The sequence below is a fragment of the Columba livia genome, chromosome 6 (assembly GCF_036013475.1).
Source record: "Columba livia isolate bColLiv1 breed racing homer chromosome 6, bColLiv1.pat.W.v2, whole genome shotgun sequence".
NCBI lineage: Eukaryota > Metazoa > Chordata > Aves > Columbiformes > Columbidae > Columba > Columba livia.
In genome coordinates this window covers 11,195,074-11,217,198 of record NC_088607.1, presented here as the reverse complement: position 1 = coordinate 11,217,198, position 22,125 = coordinate 11,195,074, and the positions used below count along the sequence as shown (strand labels likewise).

General features: G+C 41.7%; 1 long non-coding RNA gene across 4 annotated transcripts in view; it reads left to right on the top strand.

Annotated features, from left to right (window-relative positions):
* The first annotated feature begins 3,210 nt into the window (after positions 1 to 3,210).
* The window catches only part of LOC110363304 (uncharacterized), a 55,331-nt gene continuing 36,416 nt past the window's right edge, over positions 3,211 to 22,125 (top strand). For 3 of the 4 annotated variants that reach the window (XR_010473447.1, XR_010473446.1, XR_010473444.1), the window contains exon 1: positions 3,211 to 3,607. This is a non-coding gene — a long non-coding RNA (uncharacterized LOC110363304). Of the gene's footprint in view, positions 3,608 to 11,215; positions 11,390 to 22,125 lie in introns of those variants that run through there. The other variant, XR_010473445.1, reaches the window with a different exon arrangement.

The window sequence follows — 22,125 nt, the reverse complement described above, 5'->3', positions numbered from 1 at the left end:
ACCTTACCTCAAAAAGAGTGTCTGAGCTTGACATCATTGACAACAAATTAGTAGTTCTTTACACTCTGCTTGTATTACATTGGTATGTGAATTTACTGAATTTCAGTTTTGAATTTGATTCACATTTGATTTATATGCTTGTATTGTATCACACAACTTGCACATCTTTATGTTAGAAATTAAAGTGAGTGCTCACGAAAACATGAGCTACCTCAGCTCCAAAGCCACCCCTTTGTAGGCAGGGACTTCAATCTTCTCCTGCAAACACCATGCTGAATTTTCCCATTGCTCCCCCAGAATCATGCAATACTTGTGTGATTTATTACTTTTTTTATATGTGATTTTTATACCTTTTACAGCGGGCATGAGGGCAGCTATGAAACTTGATTTCTGTGTCAATCCAATCTTATTTGTGCTTGGAGACAGGATGTTGCATGGCGCTAGTTTCTCTCAACCTTTCTCATTTATCCAGGCAGCCTCTGCTGTCTTTCCTCGACTGCTCTCTAGACTGTGGAACAGCATTCCAGACCGTGCTCTGCTTCCCATAACCTCCCCCCAAGTCCCCTAGTCTTTTCTACAGTGTTCGCAATTAAACACTAAGAATGAGTTGCATGGGGAAGTAGTTCTGCACTAGAGCTGAATGTTGTGCCAGGTCAGCAGGTTTGTGCGTGGCCGTCTGCATGTCCATCCTGTGCCAACACAACAGTCGTTCTCTCTTTTGCTGGACTCTGAAATACAGAGGTTGGTTAAGTGCACTTACCACTGTGGGGTTTTTTTTTGATTAGGGAAAGTAGATAACAGTTTCCTGAAGCAAAATTGAAATTCTTTAAGGGGAATGGGAACCTTTATGGTAAGAAAGAATCTCCTGCTTTTCACACAGTGTTTAGGAGGAGCGAAGTCTTGTCAGCTTTGGTACTTCTTCTGCCGTTTGGGATGCAGCAATAGCATCTCAAAGTGCCCAATCAGAAACACTGCTTCTACAGCATGGCCTGAGATGAAAGAAAGGGTGTAAAAATGGAAATTAATTCTCTGAGATTTGCTCTGGTTCAGCTATGAATATAGCTCATGCATACAGGAATCTCTCTAATGACAGATCCGATTTGGCATGTCAACGTGGCACTGAGTGACAGCTCTATACTGAGCACTGTCCAGATGGTGAGCTCTTGTAAAGCTTTGCTCTTGTTCCTCTCAGACCTGGTTATTATGATCTTTTGTATCCTCACATGAGCAGGTGCTGACTGGCAGCAAGGTGAGGGGCAGAAGAAGTGGGGATGCTTCACAAGTGGAGCAAAAGGAGGCTGATTCTTATTGCCTCTCTTAGGTATCTGCCAGTAGTCACTGTCAAAAGCAGGATCCTGGTGTAGTCGATCTTGGCCCATTGTGGCTAAAGCAGAGATGCTGACACAAAGAGAGGCATCACATCATGAGTGGGAGAAAGGGAGTGGTGTGGTGGCAGAGTGCTATTGATGGCCAAAATGTAGATTGTGGTGAGAAGTGGGAAGAAAGAGAAGCTGGGGGAGGCATTAATGAAGTAATACAGAGGTTAGGAGAAGAATGAAGAGACAATGAGACCAAGGAAGTGACAAATCTCTCTAAAGCAAGTTCTGTCAGCAGCCTGTTATGGCCGGGTGGTAGCAGCACATCCATTTGGAGCTGAATATTGCCTCAGTCATTGTTTTCATCCGTTTTCTTTCTACTCCAACACTGGGAATTTTGCAAATGCACCAGGTGCATGCTGGGTGTGGGATGCTATGCAGAATCTCTTAAGAGCATGCACGGCTAATAGGCAGCTTTCCTGCGAGGCACAGCTCTTCCGTGTGACTCAGAGCACTGGCTGCTACTGTAAAACCTGGGAGAGTCTGGGACCTGCCAGACTGTTTTGTTTCTCTGATACCCACCTAACAGCTAAAGTAACCTAGTAGGTTTGTCACATCTGAGAACTGATGTGGAAATGTGCCCAGCTGAAGAGCCAGGGCCTTATTTTCCTTCAGTCATCTGCCAGATCTCATGCAGCCCTGCTTGATGTGGTGGGGAAGAGTGCAATTGCTGGTGCAAGGATGGTGATCCGGGAGGATAAAACCTGAGCTCTGCCACAGATTCTCTTTGGGAAGTTATGACAACTTGTTCAACTAGTTGTACAGTGGGATCACCCTTTACTGTAGTGGTTTCCTTTCCATCAATGGTTAATTATTATCCCTAAAAGCATAACAAAACCATAACACCTCAGATGTTACTTGCTGGTAGCATGTCAGATGCTGTTACTTGTGGTAATCAGCATGACATGTAGGGGTGGTGCTAGCTCACTAAAATTAGAAAGAACTGAAGGCTCAGCCTAAAGTACCAACATTGCTATTATGTGACTTGCTTGGTTTTGGATTTTAGCTGACAATTGTCGTGTCAGAGTAAGGATCATGCACAGCAGATGAAGAGCAGTGATTTTGGTGAACTCTCCACACAGGTGACCCATGTGTTGTTCTATTTGCTTCTTGGTTTAATTTATTGTAAAAGACTGGCTGCTATCCCAAAACATATGCCAGGGAAAGAAACATGAAAGAGCAACGGCACAAAAAATCTTCCTTTTGGATTGTTTCAAAATGTTCACATACAGACAGGTATTCCTGCTGCTTTGGTTTAAGGAGTTGACTTTACCTCCAAACTGATTCATTCTCACCTATTGTGAGAAGCATTCAGCTCCTCCATTTTTCTGGTTCTCTGTTCTCAGTGAGTAACTTCAGTGTTTCTTTGGTTAATTAAAGTTTACTGCAGGAGGAGCAGGAGTGGGTTGAGAGCACTGATGAAGAGATGACTAACAAAGCAATCGGCATGTGATTAAAGTGTGGGCTGCCAGGCACAGATTAGCCCTCCCTGGACTCTGCTTTTATCTTAACTTCATGTTTTGAAATAATTCTATGTAATAACATATAGAATTTCTATCCCATCTAGCTTATCACATTCGAGCAAACTAGACAAAATGACTCAATTTCAAAAGGCTCTGATTCAGCTCAGGCTGCAGCCACTCACTGCAAATGTGAAGTTAAGTGACTGATTCCTCTTTTGTTTCTTTCAAATTCTCGCCCTGTGGGAAGTTTTGGGGGAGAGAGTTGGTCAGAGTAGAAAAATAAGGCGGCATTATGTAGCCTCGTGAGATGCATCAGTGACAATCATGTCACAAAACTCCATGTGCGCTGGCAGCCACTGAAGGGTGGGGAGGACATGAAGGTTTGAGTTGTGGATAAATCACTCAGAGAAAAATAAACTTTTCCCATAAGGAAAGCTGCCACATACACTTGTGCAGAAAGTTGTTTGTTTGCTCCCTGCAGTGGTTTTTACAGTATTACCTATATGATGCAAGATGACAGAAAGACTTGCCTTAAACATGCTGTTTAAGCACTTCCTCTTGCTACTCATATCCTTTTCTCCCCCTATATAATTCTAATATCCTGTGAGTCTAATCCTGAGGCATTAGCTTAGCTGCCATGCAGTTAATGAAATAGTGACTTGGGGAAAGCACTGATATGTCTGCTCCCTCCCAAATTCCTACATCTGTTGTTACAGCCACAGTGAGAACAGCGTTTGGAAACTAGAGGAGCGAGCATACAAGCTGAAGGTAACTGAGGACAGAGGAGGGAGGGAAAGGAGAAACCCCATGTAGAGGTGATGTCCATGGAACACTGATGACACAGAGGCTTCTTCAGCAATGACAACCATGGGGTGCAGCGCTGAGGTGCTCATCTCCTTGGAGTGCACAAACAGCACCATCTGAGTTGCCCGACCAGCTGTTACTGGAGCGGTACACTTGGAATGTGGGTATGGACAGCTAGGAATAAAAGAGAACAAAACTTTTCACCATGAAACACACAAGTGGTGATCAAAAAGGGAGCTGAAATCACTGAATAAGTTGTTCATGGATTATTTGTGGGATCTCAGAATAAGGAAACGGGGGGAATAAAATAAATAAAAAGAAAAGCCACGTTCGTGGGGAATTTGGTGAAGTTTTAGTGTGTTGTTGTTCCTTGTCCATAGCTCAGTGGTGCAGTACTGCCCCTTTGCAGGAGCTTGTGTCAGAAGGTGCAAGGTTGCCACTTCCAGCTGCTGGGGACCTTGGGGAACTGTCAGGAGACTGGCAGGGCATTGCCATTATATAGTAACTTGAATAACTCTTAGGAAGGAATGGGTACTACTTCTGAGTAACTCATTTGTAATTGCTGCTTAAGACAGCTGTGACAATCTGCATTTCTATATCAAGTGAATGTATATCAAACTAATTTTAATGAATTAGTAATTTTTTCCTCTTCTGTCAGGACAGAATTGATTTACCTCTTTGATTTTAAAATGTTATTTTAAAGGAGGTCTTCTGTCATCTATTTAAAGCTGTGAATTGAATGTTTGTAACTTACAAATTAAAATAATGTCTTAATCAGGTTTCTTGGTAGAGCACTTGATGTTCTCTTTAAAGCCAGAACTGTGCATTCTTTGTAAAGCGAAGAGGAGGTTAGATGCTTCATGCCATAACGTAGCAATAGGGAGCTTGCGTGTTAGCGAAGCGATATCTACAATTTGCTAAGTTAGTTGTTGGCTAAAAAAACAAAGTTCCAAAAAATACAAGATCTGCAGAAGTCATTCTTGAGATACAAATGATCCTTCGGGTGCACCAGGCAACACAAATTTTAGGAGCATTGTGTTCAGTTCAGCATGAAGCCCCTGAAACTGGTGCAACTGCAGCTGGCGCATCCTCCTTCTCATGTTTCAATTCTTGTTTATTTAAATGTGGGACTTAAGGGAAATGACTAGAAAAACTAGGTGTTAAGCACTGTGATGCTCTTTTCTTAGAATCCTAGAATAGTTTGAGTTAGAAGGAACCTTTGAAGGTCATCTAGTCCAACCCCCATATTTCCTTTTTCTTGGTACAAATAGGAGCCGGCATGTGAATAGCAGACTAGGGTAGGAGGGTGCTTGGACTGGCTCCTTCCCGCCTTGTTCTTGACCAGGAGAGGGGAGGGAGCAGCCCTAGGTGTTAGAGATTGAGAGGGGCAAGGGCACATTGTGGCCTGTTTCTAAGTCTGAACTCAGCCATGAAAAAGTCTCTCTAAATGCCTGTGAAATTAGTGAGACTGTCTGAATTGGTTTGTTGGTCAGTTGGGTTTTTTCCTCTAATCTGATTTCAGAACCATTAATGGCGCTCTCATTTTGATCTAGAAGCCACATGAGTGTTAAAAAAAAACCAACAGGCTGTTGGTGAGGGAGGAGATACTGCCAATGCAGTTTGAATTGCAGTTTTAACTGTTTTGAAAATAGCTTAAAAAAAATGAAAACCAAACAACTTCCTTGTTAAAACAGTTGATGTGGCTGTGGTTTTACTTTTTACAGCAATGTTGCTGAAGTCATGTTAACCAGCTTTCGTGCCAGCTGCCCATGATGCTAGCACAGCAAAAAAATACCTTTTTTTTTTTCATCTGGATTGGTTACCCAGTCTGGTTGCCAGTGTGTGTGTCCAAACAGCCATGCCAGCTCTGGTTGGAACGGTGTGGGATGTGGACTGGTACTAAGGAAATTCCTGGAGAACCACATTCACAATAACTTTTGAACCCGTAACTCACCAGTGTAATGGTCCCGGGTCTGCCCACCCTGATGAGTGACTAATTGGCCTCTTTGGAAGGACAAAGAGAAGCAGTTCCTGGCCTCTGGTAGCTCAAGATAGACAAGTGACATGTGTTCGATCTTTGTCTAGGTTTTTGCTTGGCATCAGAGCACCAAGCCACCAGGTATTACAAAATTTGTGTGGCAGATGCTCACCTGCAAAGCAAACTGCCCTCCTTTGTGTCTGACCTGCCAGGAGATTCCTGGGTCTCTGGGGATTGCAAGATGACTGGGGGCTTGGCAGGTAGCTAGGCTGAGTTTTATTTGTTAATCTCCCAACTTGATGCTCTGTTGTAATATTTATTTTTTTTTTATATTTCTTCAGTCCTGGATCTAAAATGAACGCTGATTTGCTTAATGGCAATGAACACAAAACCACCTATTTGTCTGTGCAGCTGTCTTCAAAGGTGTCAATTCTGGTTGTCACTTTGAATGTTAGTGTAGATGCAGCTTAGAAACCTCTTGGTCTTTGCATGTTATGTTACACTGTAGTAAAATCCCATTGAGAGAGAACTGGAGATACCAGCAGTGGTATCACCAAGGGAGACAATGAAACTGCTCATAAGGACAAATTAAAAGAGCTGAAAGTCATTTTCAAGCTTTCCCTTTACTTGTCCTGAGTGAGGGGAGGAGAGAGGAAGGACCTGCTTTTTGCAGATGGTAGAATGATTCACCAGTTAATGGAATCTTAATGCCTGGCAAGAAAAGATGTCATTAGCTGTGCTGAATCTCTGTGTGATACGCACATTTGGTCCAGCGTATAGCGCGCTTCTGTGCGCTTGTTCTGCCTGCTGCTCACTCACAGAGTTCCTCTCCTACTTCCCTGCAAGCACGTCAAATGTCGCTTTTGATAAGCTCTGATTTATGGGCAAGTGACTTTTTAATGGAAAAGTGCTCTCATCTGCTAGAATGACGAAGAGCTACTCGTTGCTTATTAATAGTGGCTTAAGAGACAAACTGCTGCTTAATCAGTGGTGAGATACACAATTGGGTTGCATTTTTTCATTTAAATTCTCTTCATTTGAAAGACAAGATAACATGAGAGATTATGGCAGCCACTGCAGTCAGAACTTTTTGAAGTGAGTTACAAAACGCTGTTTTTGTTGGAACCTTCAATATTCATTAGCCATTCACAACTAACAAGCTTTCAGCCTTCAAGAGTTCCAGGAATACTTGTGCAATGGGAATTATTTCTTAATCTTTCACACTAAAACTGATGTACAGTGGTTGGGCATCATAGTACCTTGGCAGCAGCTTTTCCCATGACCACTGTTGGTGGAGTGGGCTTCTACTTTATTTGTGGGAAGTTGCACAAAAGAGTGAAAAGGGTTTTAAAATTTAAATGAAACAGGCTGGCACAGAAAGTAACATTTCTTTTCAGGTTACACGTTGGTTATTATCTAAGAAGAGAACTTAATTTCTGTGTTACAACGCTTAGACTATACCATTTTAAAACTGTTGATATTCCTCAGAGGAGGAATGTGTTAAGATTGAAAAAAACATAAAAAGAAAAAAAGCTTCTGTTTTTAATGGGGAAAGGCTTAAATTCTTCAGCTGGAGAATTCAGTATGTCTGCGTCAGTCAGCTGGGTGACTCAGTGTTGTGATGCTAATGTAGGTCTGAAACTGGATTGGAAGCCTAAATTTATATAAGAGGAAAACTCAGCAACGTTTAGGTTGAGAGAAGTGAGTAATTCTTTGTTTTCTTACGCATAGCCAAACTTAAAAGCTTTTCTCTTTCTCCATTATATTTCCCTCCTCTTCCCCTCCTCTTGCATATTTGTTCTGACATGCTACCTCAAATAAACATTTTTTTTTCATAGTAAAGAATTGCTTTTACTTAAAATCTGAGGATTTATCTGCACAATATTCCATGATATTTTTAAAAATATTTAATAATAATTTAATATTTTAGATAAATGATACCTCTTTCAGTTTCATTTCTTTTACTTGGAAGGCGAATCTTTGAGGAAGGTAAATCACAGCAGTTCTGCCTTTATTCTGGATTAAGTTTGAACACCAAATTGTTCAAATATTAGTATTGTCTTTAAGTCTCATCTATCTTAACCTAAATAATCTTTCAGTGGCGGGTAGGTCCTTTCTTCTGCATTATTTTAAATGATAATAGCAAGGATGTGACTAGTTACCTTCATAGTGAAATTATACTGAGCTAAGATTTGCTTTCTTTGACCTTATCTGCTCAGTGCATGAGCAGGGAAACCAGTGTAATTCATAATGGGGAGAAAATAAAGTGGTAGAAATTGTGATGAGTGTTGAACAATACCCATTTGTAAGGTGCCACTGTCACATCTCAAAGGGGTTTACAGCTGCTGTTTGACTTCCAGCTGTCTGCTACCAGTGATTATGTATCCAACAGGGGAAATTTGCTGACAAGGTTTCCCTGTAGTGAACTCTGAGATTTTTGATGTGCCACTGTAATTTATTTGCTCTTCTGCAGTTGGATTACTGCAGGCAATGTTATGCTGGCAAAGGGCGTGTTTTTTTGCAAGAGATTTTTAAAAAAAAAGAGTAGTACTGAGAAGAAATCCCTGTTACATCGCAGGCTGTGGTGCTGTACAGTAGTGCCAGGAGCAGCCCCTGAAAATGTCTCTACCTGGATGCCACAGACATCCACAGTTGCCAGCTGTCTAGCACAGATAAGGCTGGAAAGAGATTTCACTAACTGTCGTTCAACAATCTAAATACTACTTTTATTCTGTTCTGGAGAATGTGTGGGCAAAAGTGGAAGGAAGAGAAACCTTTGAATTCAACTAGAAGAGGTCTAGTGAATTATCTTCCAGCAAAGCACCTCTAGGCAATGAGGCTAGTGATAACATGGCATAGCTGATAACGTGGCATAATTGACCTACCGTGCTGAATAGGGGAGTATCAAGGAATAACGTTAAAATATTTCCCTTGCATTTCTTTTCCCAGGCAGCAAATAAGTTACTTTTTACAACACTACTCTTTGATACTTCATAACAACAAAGTTTTTTACAAACACCATCAAATTCTTGCAAGACTGTAGAGATACAACATTACTTTACACATGCGCCCAAGCAGGGGCTGACAGGTTTGAAGTAGCTGGAAGAGGGAAGGGGGCTCTAGGTCTTGGCTGTATTTTGGAACAAGTTGCCTGTACCAACAGCGTGTCTGGAATGCACCTGAAATGGTCTCATCTCACCATCATAGTCCTTCTCTTTACTTACTTTGTCCTCTGACAAGTAAAAGGGACCAGAAATACAAATGCTGGCTTAGCAAAAGGGAGGCAAGTTAGTACATGCCCAGACCATCTCTCAGCCCAGGATATCATCTTGGAGGCCTTGGCCAGAGATGTCAGAGACATCAGCATGAAGTCAGACACCAGTTCTTTTCCTGTCCTGGTTTTGGCTGAGATAACTGGTCACCAGTCTGGTACCTTTTGAGACCAGCTGTGAAAAGCTGAGCATAAGCTGTGGCCAGATGTTTCTGCAACCGGACACAGTCTGATTTCTTTGTTCCTGGCGTTCTCAGTTACCTTTCTAAATTCTGTGATTTAGGGAGAGGCTGGGGAAAAAATCTGGGTTTGCTGCAGTGCAGTGTAATATACATGTTGTTATATGCAGTACAAGAAAAAAAGAAAATCAACTCGCCCGATGTTGGAATGTGAGCAATTCTCTATTACCCAGGAGCAGTCACCTCAGGAGCTGGTTATGTGTAATGCACCAGTCATAAAGCAGTGGGAGTATGTTAAAAATCAAGGAATGGAGTTGAAGGGGGGCTGGGAGATAGTCTTGGGAATGAGTAGTCCTCTCCCACTCAGCAAGCTAACTCCATTATCTGAATTAGTATAAAAATACCCACCCACCCTAAGGAATGCACTAAGTCACTCCCTTCATACCAGATATCTCTGATTGAGAGTAATTGCTTGCTTTTGACAGAGCCCAGAGTGGATCTCTATGGAGTGCTTGAGTAGGAGGTGAAAAATCAGCAGCTAATGTGATGGCTTCTGGTTTTGTTTTATTTATTATGAAACTGTTTTTCAAGCCCAAACAGCAGCCTGCCAGGGAAGGTGTCTCTGCTTGGGATTCATTATAGTTATTATCAGTAGCAACATGCCTCTGGCTAATTGCACTTGGTTTGTGAGTGACAGCCTTTGATTGGGCAGTATTGCTTCCCCCTCCTGGGGAAAGGGGATAGTTTTCAGGTCACAGATTACGTCACTACTAGATGATAATTTCATGGTGTGTTACGGCAGCACATGCTTGAACTAAAGACTGCTGCTGCTTAACTCTCTCAAGGTAGATTTTTTCAAGCATCTATTGGAAATAGGGGAGAGGGCTCAGATCTTGCATCTGAATATTTGTCAGTTCACAGCAGAATGAAGATCTAAATTTGCCACTTTAAGCTAGTATCTATTAGGAGTTGATTGTAATGACATCCAAGTGGTCTGACTGGATGCAGGACAGTGATGGCATATGTGTGGTTGGGAGCTTCACAATGAAGTGTTTCAAAGACAGTCATCTCTGAACAGTCTAAAGGTTTTGGGTATAATTTCAATAAAGTTAGGAGCTCTTACAAAACGTGGCTGCTGTTAATAATAGTTAAAACACCCTCCTTTGTTCAGTCTTCTGGACATCATTTCTGACCTACACCACCTACTCCACCTCCATCGACTGTGAAGAATCATTCTGTTCATTCATTGGCCTCAGCTAAGACCAGGGGACCAAAAGCTGCTAGTGCTTTGGAAATTACTCAAGGAACATGTGATTCCTGTAGTGTTCTGTGCTTGCTATTTGAACTGAGCTGCTTAAGGAACGTATGCAGCATTTTGCTGATCGGTTTTAACTACCATCTGCACCCCCTGATGAACACGATGTCCCTCTGCTCGCCCTGGCATTTTTTTGTAGCTCTCATTTTGCACTACTGCTAGCATGGAACAATGATGTGGATAGCATGCCATCAGTATTGCTCTCTCTTAACTCTGAAAGTCTTTCTTGGCTGTGCAGAATGACGAGGCTCTTCCAGCTCATTGCTACACCTGATGTGAAAGCATTTTTTATGAATCAGGTTGGAAATGCATCAGCTCTTGTTCTGATCCAAAGTTCTTTCTTCCCGCTGCTTAGAGGAAACCTAACACCACTTAAATAAGTAAGCAAATGACAAATCTCTAAAGAAGTAAGAAAATACTGCTTGTTAGAAACAGCTCTAAAATTTCTACCTAAAATTGTAGCCCCTTGTGTGTAAGGCTCACAGCAGTTGTCAGTGGTGTAACAGTCAAAGCAGCAGTGGCTGGGTTGTTCTGCATTCCTCAAATGAAACAGAGAGTGAGACCTGAGCAATGATGGGAAGTATTCGCAAGATGCATTCCACAAAATAGAGATTTCCCTGAACTTCTGTGGGGGATTGTCTCAACTTTGGCATTTGGGAAGGGCTGGGTTTCTTTCTCCAGTGGAGGGGAAGTGATGCCCTGAGGTCAGCTGCATCTTTTCAGCAGCTCCGTCAGGCCGAAACTTCCTCTTCTGCGTATCTCATTTGTTAGAGACAGACCAGCTGTTCTGGAAAGTCAAAGGAGAGTCAAATCTTTCTTCCTGGAGGGTATGTGGGTTAGGAGGAGGCGAGAGAGAAAGGAAGGCAGGGGAAACAACTGGTCTCTTCATTGCTTTTCTTTATTTCTGTTTTCAATAGGGCTATAAATGTCACTTCCCTCCTAATGTATCTGGAGGTTGAAGCCCTCCTGCTACTGGAAAGGTTCATACGGCTCTAGCAGCTATGTAAGTTTTCTTTGTGCTGATCTCCATCTCTCTTCTTAAAATAAGCATCTGAGGGCAGGATAGGTAGGTGTGTGTATGTTTTCCCTATTAGAAAGCTTGCTTTTGAATGTCTCCTTTTTTTTGTTTGTTTGTTTTTGTTCTTAAGATCATATAAAATAATTCAGTGGCCTTCATCAAGCCTGTAGTAGGCGGGGGTCTGCCTCACACAGAGTTCTTATGTTCCTTCCCTCTCCCCAGCTCTATCTCCTTAGCTGGTAGTCTTAGGACAGAAAATGAATGAATGGGTGCATTCTTTCCTAGAAGGTTCCTCAGGTTGACATTTATTGCGTAGGAGGAAATTTGGCTTTGTGTTTGCCCTCAGACTGTTTTGCAAGTAAACCAGGGAATTCAGTTCATAAAGGTATCAGTCAGTTTGGTTCCTTTTGTTTGCACAGAATTCACTTAGCTTTCTTTACAGAAATACTTATGAAGCTTTAATTAAATTTTTCTTGTGCAGCCTGAAATACTCTGAGCAGAGCTCTAAATGCAAAGGTTTAAACAGCTGAGGCAAATGATGCTACACATGCTAGAAAAGCATTTGCAAAAATGCTTTGTGAAACTATGAACTTTGCTTCCCACGCACACCTACATCTGATGCATCATGCAGCATCTTCCTAATGAACTCTGCAGTGGACTGGAGCAGAACTGTCTCTTCAGAGGTGTGCTGCAGAAATAGAGGCAGAGAAAGGAGTTTTCTGGCTCTGCTGCCAGGTACTGACTCATTTTAAGGTCTTATCTAGCCCAATATATTTGTTGAAGGACAACTTGATCTCATTTCAGCTTCAGTGTGATGGATAGCAGAGCTTGCCACTGGCTCACATAGTGTTGTAGACACTATGTAAACAAGTGAGAGATAGGAAACTGAAACACCTGTAGGCATTACAGGTGAAAATATAGCTGAAGCAATATATGCTTCACAGCCTCTTGCTTCCCATGTTTGTAATGGACATTTTTGCCTATAGACAGTGATGCTTTGTCTGCCAGGCTGATATCTTCATTTGATGCTCTTTTCACCTGAGTGATATATTTTTTTTTAAAAAAGTAAAATTCTGTATGAGGGCCACATGAAAACTTCAGGACTCATTATGGCAGAACAGTACAATCCCCATTGTACTCTGTTGTGCACACTGGCCCTGTGTTTGCAAGAACACACCTGAGTATGAAACATGTCTGAGATCTGGTATAAATTTTATGGCTTAAATTCAAATGCAGTAGTAGTTAAACCTCCAAAACACCAGATGTTCTGCACAGAGAGACTTTGGCATATACTAATTCTCCAGTATCCGAGCGTGCTTGCACACAATGATGAATGAAATTCCTTTACAGCCTCTTTTTTATCAGAGCAATTATTTATAATTTTTAGGCAACCACAGGCACAGAGGAAGCCAGGAACAGAATGTGACTCTCAGTTGACTTAACCGTGGAACCATCCTACCTCCCACATGCTGAGTGGGTTCAGATAAGTGCAGGAGGGTTGACCTGGCCGTTTCCGCTGAAGTATTTCAGTATTTCATTTCTGACCAGAATGTCAGAGATGGGGAAAAGAAATTCAAAAATATTACTGAAATCTACCAATCTGAAAATTACAAAGTCAGTTTTGCAAGGCTGTTCTACTTTCTTGCTGACCTGAATTTCCCCTGCGTTAATCTGCCTTATAAATGGGACAATTCCAGACTTTTGATAGAACTTTTCTGTTTATTTCTCATCTGCACGTAAACTGTTGTTGCTTGAAGAATGAAAGATATGAAGTTATTTTTTTTTTTTTTCTGATACAGGTGTCAGAATTTAGTCTCTTTGTTGCTTTTCTGCCCTGTCAGGCTACCTTTATACTGGAATGTTTTTCAGTTCATTATAGTATTTTATATGTACATTCAGTATCTTAAGTTAATTAGTAGTTATCACATGTATTCAAGGTCAGCTGTGTTTTCCAGTTGTCTCTGTTTGCTCAACAGCTTTATTAGAATAACTGGGCTACTTCGATGGGGTTAGAGTAGTTGAGTAGTACTTGCTGTATCCTATTAATCTACATAATTTTATCAATGTTTCATGTTCTTACCTGTGATGAAAATATTTCCTAACAGCTATGATGTGTTAATAGGACTTGGATTATGGCCTGTTTTTAAGGTCTTGAAGCTTTTTTGACCAGCTTCTTCCCTTTTATGTTTGCTCACTGAAGACAGAAGAGAGGGTCTTACCTTTTCATACTGGTGCAGAGAGGAGGGTTCATTGCACTGAATGTGACACTGATCATCAATGCACATACAAAATTGTCTTGGCCTCTTTGAAGCTGATTTCTTTTGACTCTAACAGACAAGGGGTTTGCAGAGATATATATTTCAGAGAGGATAACTATATCGATTGAACCAAACTAGTGTTTCTAGTGTTTCTCCAAGTATAAGGTTGCCATTGCAGATAACGATTACTTAGTAGACCTAAACACATTTTATATTAAGGTTATCTATGGCCAGAAAATTAGAGAGAGTTTATGGGAGAACTGAATTGAGGATCAAGAGTTGCAACTAAGCATTTGGTGAAATTCAAGGAGAATTTGTGTTCCAGAATGACTTCTAACATTTTCAAGGTCTCTTTTCAGTATAGCTTTTCTTATATCTGCAGGAAAGATTACTACAATATTCCTTCTTCATCTAACATCTTAGCAGGTTTTCTGATCATGTCACCAGCATCTTTCTTCCGTTTTAACTGCATCTCAAAAATAGCCACGTTATGAGTGAAATTGTCATGAAAGCCTCACTGAAATTACTGTAATTTGTTACTGTAAACAGATGATCCGTATGTCTTCAATTACATTTCAGGCAAGCAGTCTCTGAAAATGCAAATATGCGCGTTGGTGGAGCATGGGCTTGCAAGGAGGAGGAAGAGATGTGTAGGAGGGCTTTTTACTACTGCTTGATTTCATACTGCTGGTGGTAATTAGCAGAGGAAAGTATAGTTTATTAAAATGCAGGTTGTAGCAAAAAGTGTCAGCTAGGGACAGTGGTTGGCTAAAGAGAGGCTTAAAAAAATGCAAAATCTTTCCCTGCACACCTCTCAGGTTCAAATCCAGCCCACGGTGTTTGCTGGATCCTGCTGGATGTTTGATTTCATATTACAGTAGCAATGAGAGGCCCTATCCAGAATGAGGACACAAGGTGGTAAGCACAGCAAGAATGTAGTTAACAGTACTTGTGTTCCAAAAAGTTTGTGATGTTAACATATTAATAAAAAAAAAAAAATCACTCCACCTGCCCCTCCAAACCAACTAACCAACCACAGATACTCAAATGCCAGTTTTGACCTTATGAAGCTGGCCTCCCTTAGACTTCTTGCAGCTCCCCCATACAGCTCAGAGAATGCTTCTTGGGATTCTCATATTCCCTATGGACAACTGTCCATGTTATTAATTGACATCCTTGCAGCATGACAGATCTGCAAAGTGAGCTGCCCTTCTCTCTCAACAGTGGTTCTCATGGCTGGAAAACTTGCAGCCACCCTCTGACTTGTCCTGCCCTTCCTCACAGCTCCGTTCAGGCATTAACTGGGCTGATCTGAAAGGCCATGGTTGTTCTCATCGGCTTTGATCGGGTCCCTGGGCTCCAACGCCAAGTGCTGTGACCAGGTCAGCAGCTTAGCTGCATGGCACTTAATTACCTGACAGTCTTGCCTTTGGCAGCTGTGATCAGTGGTCCTGAGCTTTTCAAAGTAAAAGTGGCACAATTTCAGCAGGAGAATAAAACATCACAAGAGGAAAGCTTTAGAGGTAGAGAAACTAGAAAGTGGTTCCAGCTCCTGTGTCTCTGGGACCCCTGGTTTCTCTGTTCCCATGTGTTTCAGTCCTTTCAGCCTCCGCATTTTCACCCATTCCAAGTTTTTGTTCCAGATTGTTTCCTGCTAGGGATCTTCTCAGAGTGTACAAGGTGGGAGCTGCTGCCCTTCATTTCTTATTATACCAGTAAATGTAAGGACTATCTTTAGGCTGTTCCCCCGTTTACCCCAGCAGATCAGCAAATCTCTATAACAGGGAAGCAGTCCAATAATAATGGGACAAACAGATGGAGAAACAGCATCTGTGATATCTACAGTAGTAGAGTATTTCTTGCTTCTTCCTCTTGTCTGGAATCTACCTTATCTAGTAGCTGCTGTTAAAGACACAATGCTAAAGTAAATGAATTTCAGGCCTAATTCAAAATACAGGAATTTCCCTGTGCATTTATTTTGTTGTTTTTAGGCTTTGTTTCTTTGTTTTATGGGTTTATTTCACCCCTGGTACATCAAAATAAAAGAACATACAGTTCAAGGCAGGTTCAGTAATGAAAATACGTCAATATCAAATCCAAACAATATTGTAAAACTCAAACTGAGGCTTCTCCATATGGTATGTTGATATTGCCAGCCAAAAACACAACATGCAACTTCCAGAGCTGGGTTCCGTGAACTTTAAAATCTGTACAAAAATAACTGGCGACAGCTTTCCTCAACGCAAAATCCTTTCTGCTCTCTCCCAGAAAGAGCTGTTCCCCTGCCGGTTTTCAGCACCTCCTCCTCCCCGTCTGCTTGTTCCTTCCTCCCTCTGTTCTGCCTTTTCCCACGTTTGTATGAATATCCTCCATTCCCAGTTCTTGTTCTTGTGACAGAGAGACGATGCATCAGAGCTTTCTGCCCGTCTTGCTTTCCAGAGACATTACATCACCTGCAAAGCTGATTGCCTGCAGCTTTCCCTTTCCCAAACGTGGTCTATCTTGGTTCAGCCCAGTTGTCTGGGTGTATGAATCAGCCTTGCTGACCAGTCTCCAAAGGCTGCTGGTTCCCTTTCCAAAATGCTCATCAGCTCCCCAGACCTGGAGCAGAACACAGATGTGTGGCTGAAACCTTGATTCAGCTCAAGCAGAGGAGAGAGCGGGACCGTGTGGTGGTGCCCACCAATCATGGGTTGTGCTCTCACAGAGGTCTGCAGCCCACGTGAGATGGGATATTGCTGGTCTTCCTCTGTACTATTGCCCTTAGTTTTGGAAGGATGCCACTCCTACGGTTCACAGGAAGAGCTAAACATGATGTTAGTATGCAATAGTTTACCTTCCCAGTGTTGTAGGTGGCCAAGAAGTGGGAGTGATGTCTTCAGGCTTGTTTTGTAAGTCACTATGATTTTACTTGATTTTTGCCAGGAATTCTTCTAATATTATATCCATGGGTCTGATATCCAGGATGTCTTTCATGGGTATGATATCCAGGATGACTGTGAAAGACCTCTCCAACAGAAGTGTTGGTGGGAAACATACCTCCTTGCTGAGTTATGATCAGAGTGTGAAGTACTGGTCGCACTGAAGTGTGAAATTGGGGAGCAGAGTGCTGAGCTACCAACAGTGTTAACAGCTGCACAGGTCACTGCTGATGGCAGTGAGATGAGGCCATAAGATGATTGTCACCTACTGTTGTCTTGCAATGTAAAGTGTTGTTTTCCTGTTGTTATTTCCTGGGCAGGATATCTGTCCTCAGATTGCTGTTGCAGATGATTTGATTTAACTCTGTGTCCCTAAATAATGCCTTTTGATCACATCCTACTCTCTTGCTACTCATTTTAGGTCTGCTTGTACCACCTGTTAGGCATTCATTTATCTCATGTAAAGAAACTTGTGTTAGTGCATAGCTATTCCTTAAGACAGACCTTACTGGGTTAGTCTGGTTTCTGGGTGTTCACATGATTTCTGCCAAAACCCATGAAACTACCAAAGACACTGACCAGCACAGGAAGGTTCTGTCAAACATCTTGTTATAGGCAGCTCTTTGTTCTTTGGTTGGGTCAGTTACTCCTAAAGCCTCCAGCTCCAAGGGGCAAAAACCGCCCTCAGTGACACTGTCACAGGAGGTCTCAAGACCCAGAAGTGACGTATGTATGATGTGGTACGTTTGTGCCCAGTCTATACGTAGCATCTGTGCCAGTGTGGCTCAACCCATGCGTAGGTGGGTATATCTGCATGGAATGAGCCTTCTGGTAGCAGGTGCAGTTAAGTAGGAATAGAGGTTCTTATACTAGACTTATTCCTGACGCGTAAGCGCCTTTTAAAAACTTGTGTATTATAGACATTTCACAGGGAAATGGCTCAACTTGAACCAGTAAAGTTACGCGAGTACAAAAATGCATGTAGAACAGCACTGAGTGGGAATGTAGTGAATTGACAAATGGTGATTAAGGTCATCTAGTTAAAGAAAGGCTGATATTTTGTGGAACACAGGTCTCCTCTGGTTTTGGTGGGGGTTCTGATGAAAAATGTGTCATCGTGGAGTGACCCAGCTTACATGAGATCAGTAGGAAAACCCTTTATTCTCCATCACTTCTCTCTTTCAAACCATATCTGTTCACCAGTGTGGAAGGGAAAACACATCATAATGCTGTAAGGCATAAATTAGAAATGACAGGACAAATAATAGTGGGTGTCACAGAGATGAGTCAACGCTGAAAGAGGTGGATGAACAAGATGAACACCACAAGATGTTCTGAACGGCTAGCACCAAAAAATATGTATTTTTACACTGAAGTATCGGGGTGGGAAACCAGGTTGAAATGTAACCTCAAAAAATACGTGTAAAGTCCAGGGCAAGTCAGGAAGTTAAAGGCGCATGTGAGAACTTTAATCAAACTAAAAAGCAAGAAGAAGAAAGATATTGTTCAGTTGGCTTGAGTTAGAAAATCACTTAATAAAGAGTGAAAAAAGAGAAGAAAAATCTGATATTTTTTCTGTCCTGTCAGACATTTTAAACCCCACTTCTATGAAAGCAACAAGTATCAGTATCACACTTTGTTTTAATTATTGCTAATTCTATGGACTTTTCATAAGACTATTTCTGTTGAAAAAGTAATTAATTTAAAATAGATGTCTAAGGTTTCTTTAGTAAGATACCAATGTAATGGAGCTGCAGTACTGTGGAATCAGTGGAAACTTGACTGTAATTTTACCCCTTGTTGTCATCAACGATGATACAGAATAGCTTTGTTTTGGTCAATCATGAGTAGGTTTTGGTGCAGGAGTCTGTGAATGTTTCCATAGTTTTGAAGTACATCTTGGTGGTAATGCTAAGCAAGTTGTGTACATTCTTTTTCTTTCTGTCTGTCCTTTGTCTTTTTTTGCTTTGTATCTTTCATTCAGGAAAACAATATCGTTATGACACTAAGGTTGAAGGAATTAGCGGTTGCTCAGTCAAAGGCCTATTAAGAAAACTGGAATAACTTAAACTAGAAATATGTCATGACCAGTGTTCTTCGGTTGCATCACAGGATCCAAAACACCCAAGGAACCAAGAAAGAAATGGAGAGTCATGGCAGTGGATAACCTGAATCAAAGTCAATGGAAAGGGTTGAAAGCTGTGGACAGCATCATTCTCATTCTGATGCCCCAAAATGTGGATGACTTTATGGGTATAAATGAAAAGAACTTTGTGGGCCATCATACTTTAATAACAATATTAAAAATAGGGGTCAGGGGAAGAAATGAAAGGAAGGGAAAGGCCCAGCTCTGACTTTGTTTTGAGGAAAGAGCAGATTCAGGTTTAGCATAAAGGGAAGAAAATGAAGGTTGTAACTAAAATGTGTTGTCTAGCTTGTTGAGTCATCTGCAGGGGTTCTCCACTGAGGACTGGCAGTGCCTACACCATCAACACAGGAAAGACCCTGGTTAGGACCAAGGTCCCTTTTCCCCTCTGAGCTTACTGGCACTGCTGGAAGATTTCCAAAATAAAGGCCGGCTTTCATGTTACTGGACTGAGAGATTCACGAGATTTGCTTTCAAGGCCCTTTCTGGTTTTGAATACCCCTACCTGCACTCTTAAGAAACAGGAGGAAGGAGGGAAAGCAGTTAGTGGTATGAATTTCATTGCAATGTATTCAGTGTAATATTTCTCAAACTCTTCAATCATGTTACCTTGCTTCATGCTATGTTAGTCTCTGTCAGGTTAGTCAGTGGTGTCAGAAAAAAAGAAACTCTGAAAGGATGCTAAGTGGAGCTGACATGATGGAAATGTGAATCTGTTGCTGCATACCCATTATTCACTAGCATTATGGAGAGACTGAAAATACATCACATCTACAGAGTTTATCTGGCCATGTTTTAGAGTTAAGCCCCAAATTATCTTCTTGGGATACAAAGGGTTCTGGCCAAGAGTAGGCTCGGGGATGGTGGGACTCCAAGACCAGCACCCCAAGGGATGGTGTACAAACGCCCAGTCTCAGCTCTGTGAAGCCTGTTCTTGCCCAGAAAATTTTGACAGTGGGTGTAGGTCGAGGACACCTAATAGAAGATCATGGGCTGAATTAATTGAATCCACTTGTCACCTTCATGATTTCAAGAAATGAGTGTTTCCAAATTTATATCATCATTAAGAAGGCTTCCCCTGACTGACTGCTGTGCATCCAGAAAGCCTTACATTTTATCTAAGGTGGACATGTTATAGCCACACAGTTTAAAACCGCTTTCTGTATACGGGGCTATCTATGCAAGCAGATGGGGAAACTTACGTAAGACAAAGTACCCAGTGAATTTCTCTACTAACAGTCTACAGTGTTGGTTTTTTATTGCCCCATTGTGCCTGGGGTAACAGGTCTTCATTAATGTATTTTATTTTTTTAATAGGATGCTCTGGGTCTTTTTCTTGTACCCACGGACATATGCAGAAGGTATCCTCTTTGTTTGCGCTTGTTGTGATGCCCTCATAAAAGAATAAGTGATAAGTCAATGGTGAAATGAGCCATGAAAACTGAAACTCTGCTCTTAGTCTGGAAGCAGCGTGTCTAGGTCAGATATAGAACCGCAGCAGCAGAAGAAGCTATTGTTTTAACCTTTTTCTGATAAATGCATCTGGGAAGCCTTTCTCAGTGGTTTGGTTTGTTAAGGATTTAGGCATGTAATTATTGTTATATTGGGTGTCTGTTGTAGATGCAAATCCTTTATGAATCACTAAGAAAACAGAGTTGAGTCTGTCACATGCAAGTTCCAGTCTGTCATCTAGGAATGTCTATAGGGAACATATTTCCTGTGCAATGCATTGGCCCTGGAACAGTGTGCTGGGCGCTTCTGGTGCTGAGCTGGAAATTAAGAATGTTCCTTTTCTGCCCTGAGCAAAAAAGATTAAGGAAATACTTAAAAGCTGATTGTGCCAAGATAGGAGAGGTTTTGTAACAACCAGTGTTGACAGAAGACAATACAAATTGATTTAGGAGGATTAAAAACCTGGCCAGAAATTAACATTGAGGCTTGGCTTGGGCAGACTTCTGGATTTGGAAAGAAAACAGTTCAAAACTGATGTTGTAAAAAAGAGAAACCTAGGAAATGGTAACTGCTAAAGAGAGCCAGAAGGAACAGGGAGATTAAACTGTCAATGGTAAGTAAAAGCAGCAAGATAATGTCAAATCAGAAAATGTTTGGTGGGCTGTTAGGTCTGGGTCTTGAACTCAACAGTTTCTCCCCATCAAGCCTGGCCAACACATGGCCACTGTCTTCCTCAGCCAGCACCTGAGGCAATCCAGAGGGGTTCATAAGGACCAACAACAGGACAATGCAAAATATTGCACTGCTTTAATTATCAGCAGTAAACTGAGTCTTAGTAGAGTAAACCACCTTGTAGGGAGTTTCCTCATGTGTAGGGAGGTTATTACCCGTGCCCAGACCAGTTCCTTTATAGCTAGCTAAAGAAAAAAAAAAATAAATAAGCATGAGGAGTTTGTTCTTATATAAGTAAGGATGATGGTAACATATATTAATGTTATCTGTAGTTATTTTTGAATAGACTGAGTAGCCACTTTTCCTTCCCCTTTCCGATCCTTCGGTGACATTACAGGCCTGTGTGTGGGAAGCTGTTTCCAATTTTGTTCTTGCAGTCAGCTGTGGCTGCTGTGAATTCCCCCTGGAGATCTGGCTACCTGATGCTCTCTGCACATTAGGCAGATAACTAAAGTCACAAATTATAATTGTTAACTATTTATACATGCAAAAGAACACAGCTACAGTGAGGATTTCTGAGCTCCTTGGAAAAATGCAACCCTAAAATTGTTAGCATTTGTATTTCTTGTTCATAAAGCGTATTTGAACTGAATCTGAAGGCAGGAATGAAGATCTAAAATTAAGTCATTGGGTGAATTAAACTCATTGGTCCCTTGTAGAATGATTAAGTGTACTCTCTAGGAGGACAGAGGAAATTGCATCTTGCTGAGGACAAGAAAGAAGTGGCCCTGAAGGGTTTTTTTTTTTTTTGAGAGGCACAATCAAGAACACAGCTTCAGTGAAGGGTAATGAATAAATAGCACTTTGCACGATTACAACTGCCCCTGCCTCATGCTGGGGACATTGTGATCACTGTGGTGGCATCCTTTTGTTCAGGAGAGGCTCCTTCCACTGCCATGCACAGCCCCAGTCACCCCCTGATGCCCTGATTTCAGCTGGGTGGGTTCCTGCATTGCAGTGCCCATGCAAATGACAAGTATGTGGAGTCATTTAACTTCAAGCTTTGTGGTGGAAAAAACCTCCTCTTGTGTGCGTGAGTGTCTCTCCTGCATTTGGTACTGCATTGTAGGTTTATCTTGGAAACTTAGCTCCCAGTCCTGTGACTGTTTGGATGAGGAGCCCTTATCACCAGGACACATGTACTTTTAGCATGTATTTTCTTGTCCATCTGGTGAGGCAGGTTAAGCCCAGGCTGCCTTTGAGGCTGAGCTC